Raw genomic sequence first — 24,880 nt, 5'->3', positions numbered from 1 at the left:
TTATTTATGGGTTATAATCCAATAACATCAGGGATTCTGAAATTTAAACCGTAATAGTACTCTATTTCTTTCTTTGAGCTCCGCATGCTTCCCCTTCTACTGTGACTATAATTGTCTCTGGTTCATTACAACATGTCTGTTTATTTCGTTCTTCTTTTACTGTTTCCTTTGATTTTCCTTCTCAGTCTTATTCCTCCTTTTTAAAATTTTATCTAAAATATTCTGTCATCCTTCATTAAAAACTTATTGCCCCCCAACATTGTCATTTTTCCCCATTACCCTCACCCTGCACCCCCTTTATTTCTATTTACTTTATGTATAGGGGCTGATGGACAGAGATATTTTGTCCTGTATGAACAAAGATAAATTGCCTATTCCCATCTTTTGAAAATAGTCCACTCGTTCTTTTGACTTTCAAGATGAATGTGAGTAAATTAAAGGAGTCAGTCTCTATTTTGGTCATCAATTTTCCGTAGGCACTGAGTAAGGTGACTGCTAATGATACTGGTAATGGGTTATACTTCTTTTTGTTGTATTATTGTAGTTGACTTCAGAGAAGGATTGACAGTACTTTTTGAACAACTCCTGATTCCATCAATCTTTGAACTAAAAATAATTTAAAATAACACATATTTTTCTGTAAGAAAATTAAAGCAAAATTTTGTCCTTTGTATCTCGGTATGACAGTTGCTTAAACCACCCATATATTTTTATAGTTAGATCCACATCAAATATATAAACTTTCCCTATTCTAGCCAGAGGTTATAAATCTGACTTTTTCAGGTGTATCAAAATATATGCCCATGACATATATTTTATTGTGTTGGAGAAGAGAAATCTTGAAAGGAAATTAACAGAAAGATAAACTCTTTCTGTATTCCTTGGAAATTTCTAATGAAAGCTTATTCAGAATATTTTTTCTTATTGTGAATTGCTAAAAATATCTTTATAAGGATGGGCAAAGGGAATTATACTTCAGTGAGACAGCAACCAGTTAAACATATCCAATTATATCTAAAGAATTTAGAGAATAGGCTTAGATCTTTGAGATGCTAAATGGTTCATTACAACCAACAATAATTAGGAAGCAGAGATCTTTCAAACAACAGTTACTAAAGATTTTAGAAGTGGATAATTTTAAAAGTAAGAATGTCATTTAAAAGTGCCTATATTATTAAATAAAGATAAAATATATGCATTTCAAAAGTATAATTAATATTTACTTTATTAAACATTAATTAAAATTCCCTAAATGTAAAAATCCTGAGGCCATCCATTTAAATACTAACAACCCAGAAAATATATGCTTTGAGATTCTTTCCTATTAAAAAAAAAAGAATCAGTAATTATAATTAAAAACAATTTTCATTCCCAAGAGTGGAAATAGGAATAGCAAATAATAACCTAAGAAAGAAATGTGAAGAGCTTCTGGGAAAGAGACAAGGTTTAGCTTGTGACTATTAATGACTCTTTAATAAATAAATACATGGATGTCATAATCCTTGTGACAATAGGATAACAATATGGCAAAGTCATGATAGCTACCTCAAGTGAATCTACATATTTAAACACAATTTTAAGCCAAATCTTAAAAGATATAGCTTGAACTTGACAAAATGATCACAAAATTCATGTAGGAAGGAAAAACTGCACAGATTTTAATTTGAGTAAAGAAATATAAAATACAAGGGGTGGAGACGTGCCTGATAATTTTTAAACTGCATTTTATTTATTTTTTTGTTTTAAATGTTGATTTATATTGAGAGAGAGAGGGTACAAGCTCACGGTGCCAATGGGGCGGTGTGGAGGGGGGGTGGGGAGCACCAGAGCTGAGAACGAGGAGGAGAGTGACAAAGGGAGAGAAAATCCCAAACTGACTCCATCAGCCCAGAGCCCAACTCAAGGCTCAATCTCAAGAATATGAGATCGTGACCTGAGCCAAAACCAAGAGTCAGATGCTTAACAGACTGAGCCACGTAGGCACCCCTTAAACTGCATTTTAAAGTCACACTACATCCAGTTCTCTTACATGTGTTTCTATAAGAAATAGGTATTTGACCCATGTTGGGATGTTTAGAATTCAAATATATAATAGACTGGATGCGTGCAGTAAAGACAATTACTTAGAACTTGCTTCTTATTCCCCTACCAGTACCAAAGGATACATCACCACTGAGAGAGAGAAAGCACTGTGAGCAAAACAAAGTGACCATCCATGAGAAAAATACAAAACACCACTTACATGTAAGCAGGTTTTTTCTACTCTTTTCAAACACTCATCCCTAAGACATTTTATTTAGTTTGAAGGAAAAGCCTTCTTTCAAATAGCCTAGGTAGTATAGGTGAATGATGTTGGTTAACTGGAAAAATGTTCAGATCACCCACATTTTTCAATGTATATTGGTTAAAACTCAAAAGTAAAACTGTAACATAATTTATTTCACATTTGGCACTCCTTATTCAATAAGCTATGTCAAACTATCTTGTAAAAAGGAAATATTTATACCAATAACTGGTGATCCTGAGTTTATTTCATGTTATAAAATGTTTACTATTATCTATCTCCTATTTTTTTTTAATTTTTTTTAACGTTTATTTATTTTTGAGACAGAGAGAGACAGAGCATGAACGGGGGAGGGGCAGAGAGAGAGGGAGACACAGAATTGGAAGCAGGCTCCAGGCTCTGAGCCATCAGCCCAGAGCCCGATGCGGGGCTCAAACTCACGGACCGCGAGATCGTGACCTAAGCTGAAGTCGGACGCTTAACCGACTGAGCCACCCAGGCGCCCCTATCTATCTCCTATTAACAAAAGATAAAACTACATGCCAGTTCCCAGACTGTTTGCATTTTGGCAATATGTTTTTTTCTCTTTCTCCTTTTTTTTTTTTGGCATACAGGAAATGTTTGATCATGGTAACTAATGAACTCAATTGAATTATGTCTAATAGTTATATTTGATTCACATTTAATTATTTCCCAAAGCTGAAGTCCAAAGCTTATTGTGCACACAGTGATGGACTGGATTATTACTCCCATTCTGCCTTCCTTCCTGTATTCATGTTCCTAGCCATGCAGCTGTGCGGAGTGCTCTCTCTATGACCTGGCATGATTCCCTACTCCTCGGTGTGGTTTTGTGACATGCTTTGACCAATAAAATGACACACAGTAGGCCAATTTCTAGCATAAGCTACAAGAGGCTTAGGTGTTTAAAAACACTTGTTCTTTTTTGATTTTGCCATCACCTTGTGAAGGACATGCCCAGGCTAAACTGCTCATTTTAGATAAAACAGTTGAGAGACATATGCTAAAAAGCTGGGCCACTCCTATGAACCCAGCCTATATCAGCCTACTCAGAAACAAATTGGGGACCCTTGCTAAGACTAGAAGAGTCACCCAGTCCAGGCTAGCCTAGATTAGCTAACAATAGAAATAAATGTGAGAAATAAATATTTATTGTTATAGGACACTAATGCTATCTGGCTGGTTATTTTGCAACCATATTGTATCAACAGCTAACTTCTAAATCCTCATACATAGGGAAGGATCTCCTAATCTTATCCTGTTCCTCCCACTTTATAAAGAATTTACAGTTTTAGCTGAATATTCCACTAAATTATTACAAATTAAGTAATAAGCAATGGCTTAATGATTTATTACATTATTGTCATAACATATTAATTATTCACGATTGACATCATTTTAATCCTCATGACTGCTTATGGCAATCTCTTTATATATAATCTATTTCCTCAAAGCTTTTAATAACACCTGAATAATGAATTGATACATTTGTTTGAATTGAAACATGAAGGCAAAATTTTTCTGACAGAATGTAAGTCTGATTAGCTTGGGGATACTATGCAGATTAGTTTATAGGACAGATAGTCTCCATAAATTTAATAGGTTAATTCTATAATGCTAAAGTACTGATAAAACATACTTAAAGAATATAATAGTATAAAAAGAATTTAATCCAAACATACTGTGTTAAAAAGAGTGTAGTAACATTTTGATTTTTTTTTTCTATCCCTTTTGGGCGTGTTAGATTGAATAAGATGCCTATAAATAAGAGAGCAACTGGTATAATTTATGGTCAGGAGGTTTCCAATTCTTTGCTTTTGCCAATTTGAAATGAGAATTAAAAATGACTAAAATAATTTTCGGTTATATATCATTGAGATTTGAGCCTTCAAAGATGTGTCAAACAGTCTATAATTAAAAATAATTTTTCATAATAGATCACTAACTTTTGGCATTTAAGGAATTGAGTGACACTTCGATGAAAAAGATATCAAACTTCCTCCCATTCTTGTCTACTGATTTCTGTGAAAATAATTTCTCCTGTTCACATCTATAAAAACAAGACAAATCGGAATACAATTTATGCAGAACTCTGTCCACTCTAGCAGCTTTTCATTCATTCACAGACAAGAGCTAATTGAAAGAAAAATCACTAATCTCAATAAGAAACATTAAAATTTTACTTTTAATGTTTAATAATTATATATTAATACTATATTTATTATGCACAGTGATAATACTGATGGCGTCAGCCTGAAAACATTTTTGAATGCTTATAACCCTTCAAAGAAATTTTGCACTTACTATGTGTATGTTTTCTTTACAAAGAGTAAAGGTGGGATTATCAATAAAAGTCTTTCAAGAATAAAAAGTAGATTATATTAGGATAAAATTGTATGGTTAAAATGGAATTGAAATATGAATTCAAAGGAGAATAAAAACAAAAGATGTAAAATTCCTGAATGGGAAAAAATTGTTGATGTATTGTTTGGCATCATTTTGATTATTTAAATTTCACTGGATATTTAAGAGTACTAGACCCCTGTTTCTTATCAAATTCCAGGAATTATTTCCATTTAAACTCATTATGAGAAATCTTAGATGTGAAGTTAAAAATGTGCAAGAGGATATATAGATTTCCAAATATTATTTTAGGAAATACTAGATAACCATTGATTCAGGCTTTGAGAGCCTCTGGGAGACTCTTGCCACTCTGCAAGCAAGCATCCAAATCTTTCTCTCTCTCATTATTGCCAGGATTCTGTTTGAATCGTTTATTTATGCTTTAGGCGAGAAAAGAGACCCTTGGGTTGCCAGTGAGAAAACAAAGTATGGATAATAAATAGAAAATAAATAGGCCACTACTTAAAGATAAAACCCTGCTGATGAAGTTTTGGGGTGATATGGGGTTTGAGGGGTCCAGAGCTGATGGCCAAGAAAGAATTCTTGAAGATGTCTTTGGTGCAAAAAGGTGATTTTATTAAAGCATGGGGACAGGACCCATGGGCAGGAAGAGCTGCACTGGGGTTGTGACGAATAACTCATTATATACCAGGAGGTTGGAAGGGGATCAGGGATAGAGTAAGTCTCTAGGGTATTTTGAACCTTGAGGGGCTAGCTGTTGCTAGGCAAATGCCACTTATTATCATTTAATAAAACCTCAGTCATGAGACCCTTCAGATGTATATGGGCGGGGGGGGGGGGGGGGGGGGAGAATAAGCTTGGAGTATGATTGCAGGATATACCTTGGGGCAGTTGAGATCAAGGAAGTAAATTTACAGGATCCTGAAGGTTGGGATAACGTTAAGCTAAGGTTCCCTTTTGCCCGTAGCAAAGTGTCATCATCGAGGCACCTGAGCTTCTAGAGGGAGATTACTCTGCCGGTTTCAAGGACTTGTCAATGGGCTGTAGCTGGTAAAGGAATTTAATTTTTCATTTGCCTTAGTTTCCCACATTACCATGGCAAACACTTAAACCCCTTGCCTTTGTTCTTGGGCAGCCAGAAGTGTCCAAGGAATACCATACATATTCCACCTGTGGGAGGTAGTGTGCGAGCCTGTATTTTGCCCTCAGCTTGCTCCACGCTCCCTCATCACGTGCTACATTACATTTATGGATAGTGGCTAATTTTTCCTGAGAATTTATCATATTGCAAGTTCTATCTACGTTTAATAACTCCTTTAATCTTCATGCCTACTACATGAAGTAGACACAATTGTTAGCCCCATTTTACATTTTAAAACTGGGGCTCAGAGAGGCTAACTAACGCACGCACCATTATATAGCTACTTTGAATAAGATAGTCACAGATACACAGGCGATCTCAAGTAATATCCCTGTAGGAACTGCCTCAGGCTTCCCCCTCACTCCCTTCCCATGACCCCTTCGCTAGTGCCTTCCCACCGCTCACTTCACTCCATGCCCATAAAGAAAAGACAGGAAGAATGTACACCGAAGATTAACACTGATGATCTCTGGATGATAGTTTAACTGGTAATTTTTATTTTTGTCTGTCTTAATTTCTGACATGTTGTAAATTATGGGGTGGAAGGAGATGTGCCAGATTAGCTCATTGTTCCACAAATAGTCACTCTCCCCCATCTCTGTGAAGAGGCAAACGTTTCTGTAGAGTTGGAGCTGGGCTTGCCAGAGGAATGTGGAAAGACAGGATTGTGGTTTCGATACCAGCCCCCTTCTGACTGGTGTGAGGGGATAGCTCACTGTGGTGTTGATTTACATTTTGCGGATGGTGAGTGATGCTGAGCATCTTTTCATTCAGGTCCTCTGCCCATTTTTTAAATCAGCATTTTTTGTTTTTTGTTTGTTTGTTTGCTTTTTGATTTTTTTGGTGTTGAGTTGTATGAGCCCTTTATACATTCTGGATTAACCCCTTTTCAGATGTAGTATTTGCAAATATCTTCTGCTAGTCCATAGATTGCCTTTTTCATTTTGTTAATGGTTTCCTTCACTGTGCAAAAGCTTCTCAGTTGGATATAATCCTAATAGTTTATTTTCGCTTTTGTTTACCTTGCCTGAGAAGACACTCCCTCATGCACTGTTAGTGGGAATGTAAATTTATGCAACCACTATGGAAAACAGTATGGAGCATCCTCAGAAAAATAAAAATAGAAATACTGTATGATCCAGTAATTCTACTACTGGGTATTTACCCAAAGAAAATGAAAAAACTAATTTCAAAAGATATATGCACCCCTATGTTTATTGCAGCATTATTTACAATAGCCAAGATATGGAAGCAACCTTAATGCCCGTCTCTAGATGAATGGATAAAGAAGATGTAGTATACATATGAAATGGAATGTTACTTAGTCAAAGGAAAAGAGATCTTGCTATTTGCAACAACATGGATGGACCTAGCAAGTATTATACTAACTGAAATAAGTCGGACAGAGAAAGACAAACACCATATGATTTCACTTATATGTACAATCTAAACAACAAATGAACAAACAAGCAAACAAATAAATAAACAAAAACCAAAGATTCATAAATACAGAGAACAAACTGGTGGTTGCCAGAGGGGTGGTGAGGGGATGAGCAACAAGGAGATTAAGAGGGGAATTAGGGGATTAAGGAGTATAAACTTTTGGTTATAAAATAAGTAAATCACAGTGTTGAAGAGTAGGGAATATAGTCAGTAATGCAAAGTAGGGAATATAATCAGTAATACTGTGATAATGATGTATGGCAACAGTTGGTGACATTCATTGTGTTAAGCATTGAGTAATGTATAGAATTGTTGAATCACTATGTTGTACACCTGAAACTAGTATAACATTAAATACTAACTGTATTTTAATAAACAAAAGTTTAAGTAAACAAAAAAAGTGGTTCTACACCAGAGTCCCAAGCCAAGGCTTCAAGTGGCATCTCTCATTTGTGCCTATTCATCTAGGAGCTTCTGTCCTCTGGCAAGAGAAGATGCCTCAGATAAGAAGATGCCCACCCCCAGATTGTAGCCAGAAGCAGAGATATACCCCAGTCCACCTGTAAATATATGAGAAAGAAAGACATGCTAGTTGTATTTGGGAGTTGAGTTTTGCAGAACAAAATTGAGTAATATAATACATGCCTACTGCATTTAAACTCTCTTCTTGAATTACGAATCATATAAATTTATTCCCCTCCAAAAATAACAAACTGATAAACTGTCCCTCATAATACTTCAAAGCTCTTTGTCATTGATTGACATTGCTCATTGATCTCCAATGTTTTTTGTTCTGTAGGCATCTAATTCATTCATCGGTGTTTGATTTTACATGTAAATTAGATGTCGATTCAACAAAGAAAAGCTTGAGTTAGAGCTCATTTCCTAAAGCACTTACACTCTGCACTCTACCTTTGCACAGCCCTTTCCTTACCCCATGGGGAGAAGCTGGCTGTGCAACTCCATTCTGTCTGCACTTAACACAACCACGGGATGCCAGGAGAAGTCCTGCTGGCTGCAAACGGTGAGGTGAGATTTCAACTTTCTGGCAGTTAGATGCACTTGGTTAATAACCCTGCACACCATGGTACCGTTTTTCAGTGTGCCTCCAATAGGAGTAAAATCCAGGCTTAAAAAAAATATATCTTGATTTGTTATCTGTACAACTTACGAGATTTGTCACATCTCCAACTCCTGTCAGGTGGTCATTTTCCTCAATGGGGTGCAGTCCAAGATCTGCCTGTCTTTTGCAAGAATAAGGCCGTGACTTGTGTGTTTGTGAATGAGAATCAAACTGTAACAGAAGGTTGTTTGTTTGTTTTCTCCTTTGCTCATTATCCTGGCCTATTTACACAAGTAGTTTCAAAAAAAGAGCAGAGATACCCATGATGAATCTGAATTAACCAAAGAAGCCACCTACAACTTCAGACAGCAGGAGTCAACTTGACTGATACAGAGAGTGGGAATGACAAAGGGTTGCTAACAGATGCTTTCCTAACAGAGACCTGGCAGATTGGGCTATGTCCAGACTTAAGTTTTTACTCTATTACTCATGTTATGTCCCAGCTTGCTTGACAAACCACCATTGGAGGTTGTCTATCACTGAGAGTCCATGGTAAATCTTCTGTGAGGTTGCCTTCTGTTATTCAAAGAGAAAACACTTTATCACAAAGACATTTAAGTGGAAAATATCCCTTCTTAAAAAGGAGTCTGTGCCTTTAATTACCTCACTTGGTAGGTAGTCTTTATAGTTAAAATATAGATCAATTGATCTCTCTACCTATCTAAAACAATCAATCAACAATAACAAAACCTCACCTACAGTTGTTCCAAGTTGGGAGATATTTATATATAGATATAGACATAGATATAGATATCTATCTACATCTATCTCTATATCTGTCTCTATATCTATCTATATATATATATCTTAATTTTAGAGACTGCCTACCAAATAAGATAATTAAAGGCATACATATGTGCATATGAAAAGGCATATATATTTACATATATATAAAAGTATGTATATATGTATCATTAGTGGGACAAAGGTCTAAAGAGACTAAAAATAATGAATACAGATTAAAGATAATGATCACTTTTGAGTTCTATATCTTGTTATTTTTGACAGAAACTAGTTTTTGGAGAGGAAATAACATTTAGGAAAATCTTTCAGATTTAACCTTTTAGAGGCAGTGAAATTGAATTATATAAATTATATTAAAAGTAATGGATGCTTCCCAGCTAAATCTCTCTCTGATATTGTGGAAAACTTCTCAGTTTCACAGTCACTTTCTGTAAAGGAATTGTTGAAAATGGCTTAACTTGGTGAAGTCAGATAATTGAGATTATTAGTTATTAAGCTACAAAAAACAAGTAGAAAAATGATGATACCCAGTCTTGTATTTTATAATGTAAAAGAACTTCTAAGCAAGTTATTTACTTTCCAAAGGCACAGGCAGTTTTGCAGTTCTAGTCCAAGCAGAGTGCCTGACAAATAGGCACCCAACAGTGTTTTCTTAATCTAAATCAACTAGCCCTCTTTAATTTTACAAATTGTTTGTTAGAGAAGTTATTGATTTACCATCCTATCTCCTCCTATTCTTTGACCCTATATTTTTTCTTGAAATTTTAATTTAGTAGAAGAAAGAGCATCAACTTTTAAAAAACGGGGAATGTCTAATATTTAGTGAGGAGAGTTACTATTTGATTAAATTTAAGCTTGACCTGGAGGTGATGTGCTTTGCATGTAAATGGGCTGGAATGTAGAATTACAACCAAAGGTGATTCCCCCCTCCCCCCGCCCCAAAAAAATCCTGCTAGCTGTGAAGAGGCTTAGAGATCAAAAGCTCAATCTCCACATGTACTCTGTTCTTATTAGGTTTGTGATACCTTACATGTCACTAAACTTTAAGTTTCAGTTTCTCTGTGCTACCTAACTCCGGGAGTTTTTGTGGAAATAAAGTAATGTTTGTGAAATGCTTAATGCAATGCCTAAAATAGAGTAATAGTGTTATGTTTTATTGTTTGTAAGGATTCAGAAGTTAACTTTAGATACCAATCTACTGGGCATCCCAGCTGCAAAATTTAACCTAAGGTCATGCAAAGTGTCCTTCTTTGGCACTATTGTTCATAGGCTCAGTGGAGTGATGTATCACTGGTCAGACCCATTGGAGGGAATATCATGAGTCTCCACTCAACTGGGACTTTGAGGGTGCTGGGCCACAGTGGGCAGTACCAGGTCTAATAGACTTGTTCAGAGGTACTACAAATAGCATAAATGTTAAGTGGGGAAAATACTTTGTCTACCTTTGGTTTTATCCTTTTACCTAACAGGATGCATATGTATATATGAATATTCTTCTTGGATAAAGAATCTACTGATTGACCGTACAAACTCTTACCATTCAGATGCCAGAGTCTTAAGTAGCCTCTCCCTATTCTAACCAGGTTAGCTTTAATAATATTAAAAGCTCTGCCTTCCAGGGAAGGGAATTGGGGTGGAAGCATATGTTATATGTGTCTTTTTTCAGATCCTGGGACCAAGGTTTCATACTTTAAGGTACTATGCATATATTTGGTTTCTGAAAACAGTGGGTTGAAGTAGTTAGGAGAATAATTTTATACAGGTAAAGTGGAGCTTACAGATTTTAATCACCTCTCTTTAGTCACTCCATAAGTGTCTGTCAATCAACATTCACTAAGAATTTTCATGTATAAGACCTTTTTACTACCATGGAACGATGCTATAGATCAAGGGATGTAGAACCTAGAATCTGTTTCCAGGGGACATCACATGTAAATATGATAACTATAGAAATAAATCTACCAGGTTTTTAAATCATTTATTATTATTATTATTATTATTATTATTATTATTATTATTTTATTAAAGTGTAGTTGACACACAATGTTACATTAGTTTCAGGTAAAATTACCTGGTTGTTACCTAGTTCAATAGTGATGGTCTTCATTTTTCATTAGTTCTTCTATATTGCTGTGGTGGTCTAGTTCATATACCTGCATTATTAGTCATTTTATTTCTCATCCTGCAAACCATTTTTGAAGGTAAAGGCAATGGGAAAAGTCAGGAAAGCTAGGAAATGTCTTGAAGAGAGGAAAGAGATTATCACCAAGAGAGGAGAAACAGATAGTAACACAAGTGACACGTGGAGGTAGTGTGGCTTATGGAGGAAGGCCCAGCTGCTTCTTATTTATTCCTCCAACTCTGATATGGGACAAAGTGTTTTCTTTACAACTCCATTTCCACATAAGTTGCCCCATTTTCCTACCCATTGCTCTGGGATGGCAGTTGATTGGCATTATTGTTCATAGACATTGGTTCAGTAGAACTCCATGCTCTAGGACAGCCTAAGTCCCTTACACTTTCTCCCTGATTCTTGTAAGAGAAGATTCTGATTCATGAGCCCCTGTCCAGAAACAAGGTTGTTTCTCTCTTTCCTCCTCAGGTTGAGTCACACACAGTAACACCCCCTCCCTCTATATCTACCTTTTATAGACCACCTTTCTTAGCCTCATCTTATCTAATCTTTTGGAGAATGAAAAACTTATTGTCTGTATATATTTGAAATATTCTTTGAGTGTTGTTTTTAATTGCTTGTTATGGGGAAAGGTGACTGAGAAATATGTAAGCAAGCTGAGGAGAGAGGAGATATACTAACATGCAGAATAATTCTTTGATATATTTTTGCAACATAAAGTTAATCCACAAGATTCCCCCACCATGTTGTACTGGAGATAGACTGGAAAGTTGACTCCTTTCTTTGTATTTTTGTATGCTACCTATCAATCCTTAACATACACACACACACACACACACACACACACACACACACACACATCATTCTTTCTCCTCTCTACACAATGGTAGAGAGTAATTGACAGTAATTGACAAAGCAAGATGATACAATCTGCTGCTGCACACTAGGCTGTCTCACCTAACCTGTGGTAAAGCCTCTTCATTTGACTCACTGCCTGTCTCCAGGTTTGCTTTAGTTCAATATTCTCCATACTGTAGACTGGGTGTTTCTCAGCATCCATAAAATTATTCTCTGTTTAAAATCTTGCAACATTCCCAGGCGAGTTGGAAGACGAGGGAACAAATTTACCCTCTTGCCTGAAATAATAATATAAAAAAGAGAAAAAAGTAGAACAATACTTTTTAAGACATTGGACACCAGGGAAAAGGAGGCATGATGCCTAAGAGCTAAGAAATAAATGAGGTAAGCCCTACAATTGCACGTACAAGCTTACTGCCTAGAAAGTGTTTCTAGGTCTTAGCGTGGGAAGGGAGAACCTAAGTGTAGCTTAGCAGACTTCCTGTGTTAAGGAGACAGAGCTGAGGGTTTAGGAAGATCACAGTGGTTAGAGTACATAGGACAGAGTACCAAAGAGTAGAGAATACAGAAGGACAGTCACAGAGATATGTAGAGTATCCTTCTCAAGCATTAATCTGAGTACTGACCAGCATGTGCATGTGAAGAAACCACTTGAGGACAAGTAAAGAACTACTCAGGAGAATTAGAGGGAAGAGTACTTGGAGCTCATATGGGGCCAGGAATAGTGCCTTTTTCTACCAGCCAGACTGGAAAACCTCATAATTCATGGAGCACTGTGTAGAATAATCAGAAGTTTCTTCCTCAGTAGCAGTGAATAATTAGACCTAGACCAAACACTGCTCTGAATTGCCCTAACAAATGATGAAAGCAAGAACAAAACTGTAATTTAACCACATCCCAGAACAAAGCTCAAGAATATTTATAGGGATATAAAAATATGCAGCATCCAGCAAGACCAAATTCACAACTTCCAGCGTATAATAAAGAATTACCAAGCATGCAAAGAAGCAGGAAAATGTGATTCATAATGAGGAGAAAAATCAATCAACTGAAATGGAACCTGAAATGACACCATTAAAATTAACAAAGGATCTTAGAAAGGTAATTATAACTGCATTCTATATGTTGAAGAAGCTAGAGGGAAGGTTAAACATGGTAAGTAGGGACATGAAACATATTTTTAAAAGACCTAAATAGGGGCGCCTGGGTGGCTCAGTCGGTTAAGCAGCCAACTTCGGCTCAGGTCATGATCTCGCGGTTCGTGAGTTCTAGCCCCGCATTGGGCTCTGTGCTGACAGCTCAGAGCCTGGAGCCTGCTTCAGATTCTGTGTCTCCCTCTCTCTGACCCTCCCCCATTCATGCTCTGTCTCTCCCTGTCTCAAAAATAAATAAACGTTAAAAAAAAAATTTAAAAGACCCAAATAGAACTTCTTTCTAGAGACAAAAATGACAATGTCAGAGATGAAAAATACACTGGATGGAATTAATGACAAAACACGTGTTGCAGAAGAAAAGTAATGAACCTGAAGACACAACAATAGAAACCATTGAAAATGAAACACAGAGAAAAAGGACAATCAAAAAGAATGAACAGACTATCACAGAGCTGGGGGGCAACTTCCAGTGACCAAATATACGTGCAATTGAACTCCGAATGAGAGGAGAGAGAGGAGAATGGGACAGAAACATATCTGAAGAAATAATCACTGGACATTTTTCCAAATTTAATCAAAACCATAAGCCTACGTAGATCCAAAACTTCAATAAATGCCAAGCATATGACACAGTAAGAAAACTACACCTAGACATATTGTAACTAAATTTCTTATAACCAGTGAAAAATACAAAATCTTAAAAGCACATGAAATATTTAAAGAACTGCAATTGAAGTCACAGTAAAATACCACTGCATACCTGTCAGAAGAGCTAAAATTAAAAACAAACAAAAACCAAAAACAAAACCAAAACTGATCATAGGAAGTGTTGGTGAGGATTTCAAAGAGCTAGAACTCTCGCACAGTGCTTGTAGGGTGGCATAATAATGTAATGTTTGAATTTCTCCCTCCTTGGATTTCTCCCATTGTAGCACATTTTCAATATATTATAAATACCTGCTTCTTTTTTGTGAACCCCATCAGAATTTCCATACAGTTAGGTATCACATCTGTCTTATTTACCGTCAAGTCCTCAGGAATTAATACTACACCTGACATAATGGAAACTTGAAAAATACTTGACGAATGAATGAATTAAGGGACTTATGAATGAAGGGAATGATGTCTTTGTAGGGGGTCAGGTGTTCTAGGGCACTGGTGGTAGTGTAGGTCGGGATCCAAGACTCTGAATCTCTGAAATCTCTACACAGGAGCTTTATTGTGAGTGTTCTTGGGAACCACACTTGTGAGGAAACAGAGAATCTGGAATGGGCAGACAGACTGAACTGTATACATTTGCATCTGGTCCCATGTGGTACTCTGGATGTAGGATGGGCATTCCAGGTGCCTCAAATAGAGGCAAAGGAGCTGGGCTTCCATATCCCCATATCTACTATTTTGTGGATGAGGTGAAATCTTGAGTGAGGCAGCTCACTTCTGAAGGACAAGCTCCAGGGAAGGCTCAGATGTAAGCCCTCAGCCTCCAACATGCCCAGGATCTAGGGGATGAGAGTTCTTGAATTTGGAAGGGGTTCTGGGCCATGGATGGATGCACTACATCAAGTGATAAGACAATGCGTTTCAACATGATGCAGAAGCTTCATGTTTGCTTATGAGGGCAAACTTTGTGATGGCCTGGGAATCCAAGTGAATAGAATGCCATGTTCTGAATATTTTTCCTTAAATGAAGCTGCTGCTTTCAGAACTATTTGTAATATACAGTGGAGAAAGCATTAAATTAACCTTTTCAGCTAACAAAGATAAACTAGAAGTGTCAAACAACTTGTGATCCAGCATCTTCTGATAGAAATAAATATTGGCTCCATGGAGAAGGAAATGTGAGAGACAGCTGTCTGGCTAAGAGGAATGGCATTCAACTGCTGTAGAATTTTGTAACTATGCAAGTAAATTTTAAAAGGTAAGATCTTGGGGCGCCTGGGTGGCTCAGTTGGTTAAGCATCTGACTTCAGGTCAGGTCGTGATCTTGCAGTTTGTGAGTTCGAGCCCCACATTGGACTCTGTGCTGACAGCTTGGAGCCTGGAGCCTGCTTCAGATTTTGTGTCTCCATCTCTCTCTGGCCCTTCCCCTCTAGAGCTCTGTCTCTCTTTCTCTCTCTCTCTCAAAAATAAATAAACATTAAGAAAAATTTTTTAAAAAGAGGTAAAATCTCTGGGGCTGAAAGTTACACTTGAGTATATTTTTCTCCTCTCCCACAGTCTATCATGAGGCTCCCACAGGAAGCCTCAGCTTTCTTCAGTGACATCAAGTTTACTTCATAGAAAAGAGATGATTTCTTCTACCAGTTTCCACATCCTACTGTTAAAAAAATATATTTTTTCACAGTTCAGAGCAAAATTTGCTCCATAAATTATTTTCAATTTTTTTTTCTGTAATTGAAACTGAATTTCTCACAGATGGTGATAAAATAACCCTTTCAAAATCTCTTCTTCTAAAAGGGGATACAAGAACACTGTTACCAGTGAAATGGTTTCTATTTATTTTATTCTGGTTTCATCTCCTTCTGTTACTCAATTTTCAATCTGGCCTTTGCGTGGAGAACAGAGGATACAAAATATAATGCCAGAAGGACAAAGGGTATTAATCAAATTCGTCTTCTGATTAAGACAGCAAATTGTAAATCAAACATCCAAGTTTTTAAAAGTGAAAGACAGTTTTCAATAAGACTTGAATAATAGCTTTATTTGTTTAAAATTGTTACATAGATTTAAAATCTTGTTGCATATCACAGAGGTTGAGAATAAATATCTGAAAAACCTTGTTTAAATCCTGGCATTCGTATTCATTAATTTTGTGACTTTGGGCAAATACTTATCTGTCTGAAGTTCTTCATCTATAAAGGAGAAAATAATAGTACCCATTTTATCAGGTTACTACAGGATTAAATTTGCTAATATGCATAGAAATAAATTATAAACTATTGAGAACTATTCAACTATAAGTGATCTAGGAAGAAATCCTGTTCTCTAGAGTTATAATCACTCATACATCATTTTTTAGAAACATGCTAAATTATATTTTGTATTCCTAGTATTTTTGAAAGATTTTTTAAATGTTTATTTATTTTGAGGGGTGGGGTAGGGGCAGAGAGAGGGAGAGAGAAAATCCCAAGCAGGCTCCATGCTGTCAGGGCAAAGCCCAATGCAGGGGCTCTATATCACAGACTGTGAGATCACAACATGAGCCAAAATCAAGAGCCCCTATTTTGTATGCTTAATATTATAAATATAATTGGAGATTATGCTTCAATAATTTATAAAAATATATTGACAAGGACATAACTATTATAAGGGATTTTCTTATGCAATGAGATTACCTTCAGTCCCAGCAATAAATAAGTGTTAACATGAGCTCTGATATTGAACTATGTAAACTTACACAAACCTGGGTCCCCACACCAAGGTTCCGTTCAATAAGTTTTGCTAGATCATATGAATTTATCTCCTTAAAAAATTTCTGCCAACTATTTTGAAGAGAAATTCTATGTTGGAATGATCAGGAGGAAATCAAACCTCTTTTTTCCTTTTCTTCATTCTAGAACTGGAGTTTGAGATATTTGTCAAAACCCAGAATGCCAAGCAGCCAAAGGATTGAGAAAAAGTTGACTACTCTTATATTTGCATCATTGGTTCTCTCTCTCTCTCTCTCTCTCTCTCTCTCTCTCTCTCTCTCTTTTTAGTTTGTTTATGTTAAGAGAAAGAGAAAGAATGCATGCATGTGTGTGCAAGTTGGGGACGGGCAGAAAGAGAGGGGAGAGAGAGAACCCCAAGCAGTCTCCCCACTGTCAGCACAGAGTCTGATGCAGGGCTCAGTCTCACATGGTGAGATCATGACCTGAGTCAAAATCAAGAGTTGGACGCTTAACTGACTGAGCCACCCAGGTGCCCAATGAGTTCTCTTTCAATAGCATTTGGTATTCCCCCTTTTAAGAACCCCTCTCACTCTTTTTTTTTTTTTTTCTCATTTGGTTAGTATAATCTGGAGCATTTTCCTGACTTGGGAGGAGGTATCTTCTCACTGGACCTTTGAAACTTGATACCTAAAGTGAGGGCCATTGGCACCACCTGGGTGCTTATTGGACCCAAATCTTGAACACACCCAAGACATATGAAATCAGAATCTGAATTTTAACAAGAGCCTCACTTGTTTTGTATACACATTAAAGTTTGAGAAGCACTGTGATATAATTCCAAGGAGAACTCAGCAGAAGATTATGGAATACATGTTATTTAGGGAGAAATTCTGTTCTTGTTACTCTTTTCATTGAGTTTATTTTCTAAGATTTGTTTGTATGTTTGATTGATTGATTTGGCATCAAAACTAAATATAGAAGAAAGAAATTGAAGTCAGGTAAGGCTAGGGAAGGCAAAGAACCTCTTGAAACTTGTTTTTAATTCCTGGGGTAGGACAGTTGGTAATGTACAGTTGGACCATTGGCCTTGTCCTCTGCACAAACATCTCTGGGAGCCCCAGTGAGGTGTCAGCCGATAATCTAGTGACTCACAGTTCCAACCATGAGAGGCAGAATCATTCTTTTTTCTCATTAAGTTATATCAAGAATATATTTAACAATAAATCATTTGCCTGTATTTTATGGCAAAAATTATTGCTCTTATTATTAATAAAACAGAGCAGTGTTTTATTGCTCTCCTCATGGTATCAGTGGGTGGGAAGACATGAGAGTTTATCACATAATCATGTTCTCTTTCTTTTTATTTCATTATTTTTTAATTCTCAATTCCTTTGCCATTTAAGAAAATGAAGCAATCCAATACTTCCGTCCTGCAATGCCACTATTCAAGTGGATTGTGTAAACTTTACTGTGTGAAAATTCCAAGCTAGTTTAATACCAAAGTCTGAAGAGAGAGAATGAGATAAGTCCAACATGGGTCAGGTGCCTGGTTATGATCTAATCAGTTATGGTCTGAGGGTAGGGGTTATACAGCATGAAGAGAGATGAGAGGGGTGCACCTCTGTGGGCAGGATGGGAACTTCCAAAGAGGTGGGACTGCAAAGATATTCCGTGGGTCCTTTATACCATCTACCCTAAATGGATTAGTCTTCCTCAACCATACCAAACGAATTCATGTTGTGAACCCTGTAACAAGCATGATGGAACATGTCAAAACTAGATTTGTATTTATATCCTTACTATGATTTCTATGAAGGCATTTCTGTTTTGTGAGTACTTATAGCAGAGCAATCATGGAAGCTCTTTTCTCCCCCCCCTAAGTAATCATTACACCTTTTTGGCCACCTCATATCCTTCTGCAGCTCACTAGTTGCTATGTAAACGTTTCCGCTACTCAAGAATCCTAGCTGCAAAGATTTCTGAAAGTATGCTGCTCTGATGACTGAGGGCTGTATCAGATCCTTTTAAATGCTTATAGCTATTTCTTTTCCAAGTGACTATATTGGAAAAAAATACCACATTTGTCCCATATTGGGACATTTTAACAGACTAAACTTCCTTTAAAAAAGTCTTTTGCCAGATTGCTGACATTCTTACATAAAAATGATTTTTCTAAATACCTTGGAAATTAAGGCATGCCTGTTTTTTTTAGGTACCCATAGCCCTGTTCTCCTAGGGTTGGAAAAAGGGTTCCCACATCTCTCATCCTCACTTTCTCATTAATGACAAGGACTGGCTGAAAGGCTGGCTGGATTTAGGGGCTGAGGCCATCAGCTATGGAACCAGTAAAGTGACTGACATCAGCAGGAATTAGAGAGGCAACTCCTTTAGTCAGTAATATCCAGTGGTTATGACAAGGGTATCTTCAGACTTTGCAGATAGCTTAGTCAGTACTACAGAAATCTCATCTGAGGACAGTTTCCAGGCTCAGAACAGCTCCCAGGGACACTCAAATCTGCCTCTTCTCAGGATCACTGCTCTTATTTAGAATGCAGTGTCATTATTCAGCCATTTACTTACTTATTTACCATGTTGGGGAAAATATATAGAAAGATATCAATGGTTATAACAGAGAGTAAGGACAGAGAGAGAATAGGTACCAGTGTATGTTCTCCCCAAAGTCTCTACCTGCCCCATGAGCTTAGAAGCCAGTGCTCTAAAATGACGCCATGGTTACGTATGCTAACTTGTAAGGATTGATCAAATAATCTAGCTGATAAATCACGAAGAGAATCAGAGCAAGAGAGCCTAAGGAAACTACAATATCTCTATTTGTCATCTGAATGACCTTTTTGGTATTATATACGACAAATGTAAGACTGCTACTGATAGCTGAGATATTTGTTGAAATATAGATTCTTGGGCCAGGAGCATCTGAATCTGAAGTATCAGGAAGGAGGGCCAAGAATCTATATTTATTATAAAGCTCCCAAGGTGATTCTTATGCAGCCAGACCTACAAATGTCCTTTGACTGAAGTTTAGGAATGAAACTATCTGAAATTAATATAGTTATTTTAGACTGGCAGAAGGGAAATCAATCAAACCAGTTGTTTAATTGAAGTTTGTACACAAAAAGATACATCGATTAAATGAATTTCCTTTTTTAAAATCATCAGTTTTGTTTGTACCATATAAATAAAAAGAAGCAATTTTTTTCCCTAAATAAAAGTGAGAAAAAGGCAAATTTGGTCAGTTGAATTATAAGTGTCAACATTTGAGAAACACTAAGAATTGTGTCAGCCAAAAAAAAAAAAAAAGATTCTTCTTTCCACTCATTACCTCTAATTAAAAATAAGATTTACTTTATGTCTGCCTTGCTGGAACATAATGATAACTTTCCTGGAGAGCAGAAGATTGTAAGATTAGTGGCCAGTGACATTAATCTTTACAGCAAGCTGCCCGCCCCTCCAAGAGGTTGCTCAAGTTGTCAGGAGTTGAGCAGGTAACTGAGACAGCCAATTGCCTATGAGTCAGGAGCATCTCTGTATTTCAAACTTACCTCCCACGTTTACAATGTCAAGGTTTTCTCCAGGGAGATATTTTACTCAACCATATTACTTAGAAAGTCAAGGAGACATGGAGGTAAAATCAAGGAGGCCAAGGGTAAGAGTGGATCTCTCCTTCTTTGTCATGCTGGGGCTTCTGGTGCACGTGAGGCCTCCCTACTTGAGGAAGATCTAAGAGATGACCCCTTAGGACTGGGATGGAAGAGTTCTTTGGAGAAAGTCACAATGACAATTATGAGTTTTCTCTTGGAGGCATAAATACGTTTAGAATCCAATGAAGTGTCAGAAGAGATATAAGATTTTAGTAGGGCTTCTCAGGAAGATCTTGCTATATTTTCATCTGGAATGGGGACTAAAATATTACATAAGAAAAACTAAATTACACTAATTTTATCAAATAACGATTTTCAGTGGCTCACTACTGATTCCACCACCACTAACACTGGCTACCACTTACTGAGTGACAACTATCTACTAAGCAAGGGGCCTGGAGCCAAGAATTTCCCCCCAAATACTATGGCCCTATAAAAACTAGGAAATGAAGTCTATGGTAAGGGTAAACTCATCAGTGGTTCTTCATATAGCTAGTGGAGGAGTCTGAATTTGAACCACCCAGATCCATCTTGACTCCAAAGGCTGAACTCTTACTTACCATGCATTAGTGTTTTCCAAATATAATGATATAAGAGGCATCATTATTTACTGAATACTCACCAAGGGCCAAGCACTTTGCATATATCATTTTATTCTTATCACAACGTATTAAGTAGGTATTATTTCTGTTTTTCCAGAGGAGTAAACTTAAACTCAGAAATTAAATAACTTGTTCAAGGTCATTTAGTTTCTAATTTGCAGAGAGAGAATTTTAATACAGGTCTATCTGACTCGTCTTTTCTTCTGCACAACCTAGGTGTGCTGGAAAACGGTGGTGGGTGTTTGAATTGCTTGCTTTGCAAAACATGTTTCATGAAAAACAGTTTCATAAATAACATAAAATTCATTAAAAAGAAAAACACTGGTCTTTCCTTTGCGTCTCTTATGGTCATTTCAAAAAACACTCTTGTTTTCTAAGATTAATTCTTCTATTTATGTCAGGAGATGAAGGCAAACTAGTGATAGAAGAGAAAAAATGAAAAAATTTTTTGGTTTGATTAACCACAGAAAGACCAATTTTGTTATAAAGACATTTAAACCACAGAACCACTCCCTTCACGTGCCCAAAATATTAATTTGAATTCCTGTAGAGGAAGATTTAATCATTATGTCTAGGGGGGATAATGTAGGATTTCTACCAGAATATGTCATTCTCCATTGATTTCATGGAAACTCAAAGTAAGGTAAACATCTGGGAGATAAAACTATATGGTAGTCCATCAAAAACCTATGAAAATCTGAAACATAAATTGGATACAAGACAACAGAAAATCCTCAAAAAAAGTAAAATCGTTATTGTCAAGCAAGTATGAATTTTGCCTTTACCTCATAGAATTAATTCCAAACTCTGTCTCCATTAACAAACCAACACAACATGTGTCCACCGAAGTGGTTAGTTATCTGCTCCTTCTACATTCATTGTAGTAGCAAAGAAATCTGTAGGAAGTCTTGTTCAGAAAGTTAAGTTGCCGGGTAATTCCAACAGTTTGGAGATCATCTGCCATCAGATAAGCAAGAAGACCATCTGCAGCTCAGTAAATGTGTGGTGAGTGAATTCCGGAGTGATTCTGGGTTAGATCTGCAGGCTGCTCAGTATATATCACCAGTCACAGCTGTAATAGTATTTTTTTTCTGTTACAGCGATTTCTTTTTCATATATTCATAGGATTTATGTCAAGAAAGAAAATGTTCTTCCTTCCAATAGCTTCTGATTGACCTATTTTGTCAGCACATCCTGCGTTCCTGAGACATAAAAAAAGTCTTATAAATTTTAAAAAATAATAATTTTTGTTTTCCATCCCCACTGAAAGAGAAAGAATAGAAATTCTTGGCTCTGCTAGGTTTGTTGCCTTGATTATCAATCCACACTTCCCATTCCTGCTAACAAAATGACAGACTTGGTAAGGAGATTGCCTAGCAGCTTCTGTTTTGTCCTGGAGATTCCTAAACTCCTAGAAAAAAAAGAAACTGCAGCTCCAAATTCACTTAGGTCTGGTTTAGCTTTAAATCTGGTAAAAAACTGCATTTCTACATTAGTATTTTCTGTCTCTCCCTTCATTCCTCTCTCCCTCCACATTATGTGTGGACATATGTGTGTGCGTGTATGTGTTTGTGTGTATATCTATTGGGTAGGGAGAAGGAGCTATTAATTTAAAAAACATCAAAACATACCCTTCCTAATGCCTACAATGAGCTTTTGAGAAGCAATAGTTCATTTTATCACTTGGAAAATATGTCAGTTTCCAAGAGGGTATATAATATAGAGCATTATATCAAAATATAGTGGAGTTTCCTATTTTAAAATATGGAGCACATTGCTATTTTTCTAGTTTTGAAATTAACCTGTAGTGTGCCCTGAAAACACACACACACACACACACACACACACACACACACACACACACAAGAGCAAGTGCTTCCATTGCCTCCAATGTTCCTGTCTGTAGAATAAGGAGGTTAGGCTATTGTGAACAGCTTGAGCAGAATCACTTCTTGTTCAACAAGTATGACTCCCTCACCTACTTCTTTGGGAGGAACATGTTTCTTCTCCTCTTTGTGACTTGCTTCAGCCAATGGAATATGGGAGAAGTCACCATCTGTGAGATCCAATAGCTAGAGTTCTTGTGCCTAAGCTTGGAGAAACATTGCATGTTTTTATTCACATATCTGGGATCTTTGTCATTAGGAGAATATCCTAAGATAACTGAGGACCTAGATGAGGCTCATAAAGCAAATTTGGCTTGATCCATAATCTGATGCAGATGAGCAGTCCCACAGCCCATAAACTGAGACAAAGCCACACCAGGTGACCTATTAACATGAGAATAAATGATTGTCATTTTATCCTACTAAGTTTTAGGGTGTTTAGAAATATATCAGCATAGTTTGTAGCATTAATATTCTGTGATTCTATGATTTATTCCATATTATGCCTATCAACCACTTATTAATCTTAAAGAGACATAAGGTATGCATCTGAATAATAGTATGGTATCTTGGTAACTTCCATTTTTGTTTTTCATATATTTTTCTGTGTCTGCTACTGTAGTATAGGCTTAATTGAGTGATTTAATATTAATAAACCATCTTCCCTAACAGGCACATACTAGGGAGTTAGATGAGAAGCTATTTTCAAAGGAGTGCCCTCAACTCTAAAACTTTTAACATCATGTTCTGGCAAAATTACTTCTCTAAAGTAGTACCAAGCTTATTTAAATATCTATTTTTCCCCTCTGACCTAGCATAGGCATGAAGGACTTGGAAATTTTGACAAATGTACCAGTAGGCTATGAAAAATCTTAGTAGTCATTAGAATGAGTATATATCAACCTCATATCTAGTTGATTTTGTGATAGTTCCCATTTTGTGCATTAGAATGGCTGATGCAGCAGGTGATTTTAATGTGAGTGGTTCTCTAGATGATCATCTTGGGAGTTTTGACCCTACGCGTTTTTGATGCTTATGTGGAGAGAAATGAACGTGCAATGTAATAAATTCAACATTGTCATCAGCAAGGCTAAGTGAGTGGTAATCCCCCAACAATGCTGAGAAACTCTCAAATTCTTACCTTTCAGTGTTAACTCCTTCTATTCACTCCTTGTATGCACCAAAAAGCGGTTCTTAGAGCCATGTATTTCCACATGCCTCAAGGAATTAACTTAGCTGCTCCCCTTATTAGCATACTTTGTACACTTCATTACCTCAGAGACCTTGCTGAAAATGTGACCCTGTGTAACTGTTGTTGCCTTCTTTGTGAATTGAAAGCTAACTAAGCTTAGAGCTAGATTAAGTGGCATGGAAATTTAAGAAGACAGCTGGTGCTCTACTCCCAAATGGAAATACTACACTCAGATCTAATATTTCATTCTTATGCAGTAGAGATATATTAGGGCCCAAGAGAAACAACATAACAGGATTCTTTCAAGCATCCATAATCTCTTCTCTTACTGGTTAGTCATTGGAAACTTGGCCTTAGATCACCATTGGCATTATGACAGGAAGGAAAAGAAGGAAAATTCTCTCTCTCCACCCACCCCGTTGTCTCCCTCCCCACCCCGTATCTATATATCTCCTAGAGATACAGAGAAAGGCTATCTTGCTTATTTTCTGAGATTAGGAAACCCTACCTTAAAAAAATCAGACCAAGCTACTATGAATTGAAAATCAGATTTTTCTCTTATTAGCGCCGATAGTAGCAAAATGCTTTATAGTCACTCACTGGTTATTTCTTTGCAACCTGATTATGCTGTGCAGGAAAATAAATTCTTTAAGATTCATCCTCCATGAGCCAAAACCACAGATGACTTTTAAAATAACAGAAATTAACACAAATGGGAGTGTGTTTTCATACTGGCTATTTTAAATATTCATGAAGAATGCTGCTAATTTACTTTTGACTACTCTCCACATTTTCTGAAATGGATATTTTCTGTCTGAATGCATATTTTACTCCTCAAGAAAGAGAATGGGCAGTGGAAGGGAAATAACATTATTGACTAGCTACACCAAGGATTTTGCTATGAGAA

The 24,880-nt window shown here is 36.7% G+C and overlaps 1 long non-coding RNA gene across 2 annotated transcripts in view; it reads left to right on the top strand.

The window, feature by feature from the left end:
• Positions 1 to 24,880, top strand: part of LOC123384009 — a 398,112-nt gene that overhangs the window by 216,536 nt on the left and 156,696 nt on the right. For both annotated transcript variants that reach the window (XR_006594491.1, XR_006594492.1), the window contains one exon: positions 8,173 to 8,279. This is a non-coding gene — a long non-coding RNA (uncharacterized LOC123384009). The remainder of the gene's footprint in view (positions 1 to 8,172; positions 8,280 to 24,880) is intronic.

The sequence above is a fragment of the Felis catus genome, chromosome A2 (genome assembly GCF_018350175.1).
Source record: "Felis catus isolate Fca126 chromosome A2, F.catus_Fca126_mat1.0, whole genome shotgun sequence".
NCBI lineage: Eukaryota > Metazoa > Chordata > Mammalia > Carnivora > Felidae > Felis > Felis catus.
The sequence above is the reverse complement of the archived record's forward strand: the minus strand, read 5'-3'. Positions and strand labels throughout refer to the sequence as shown.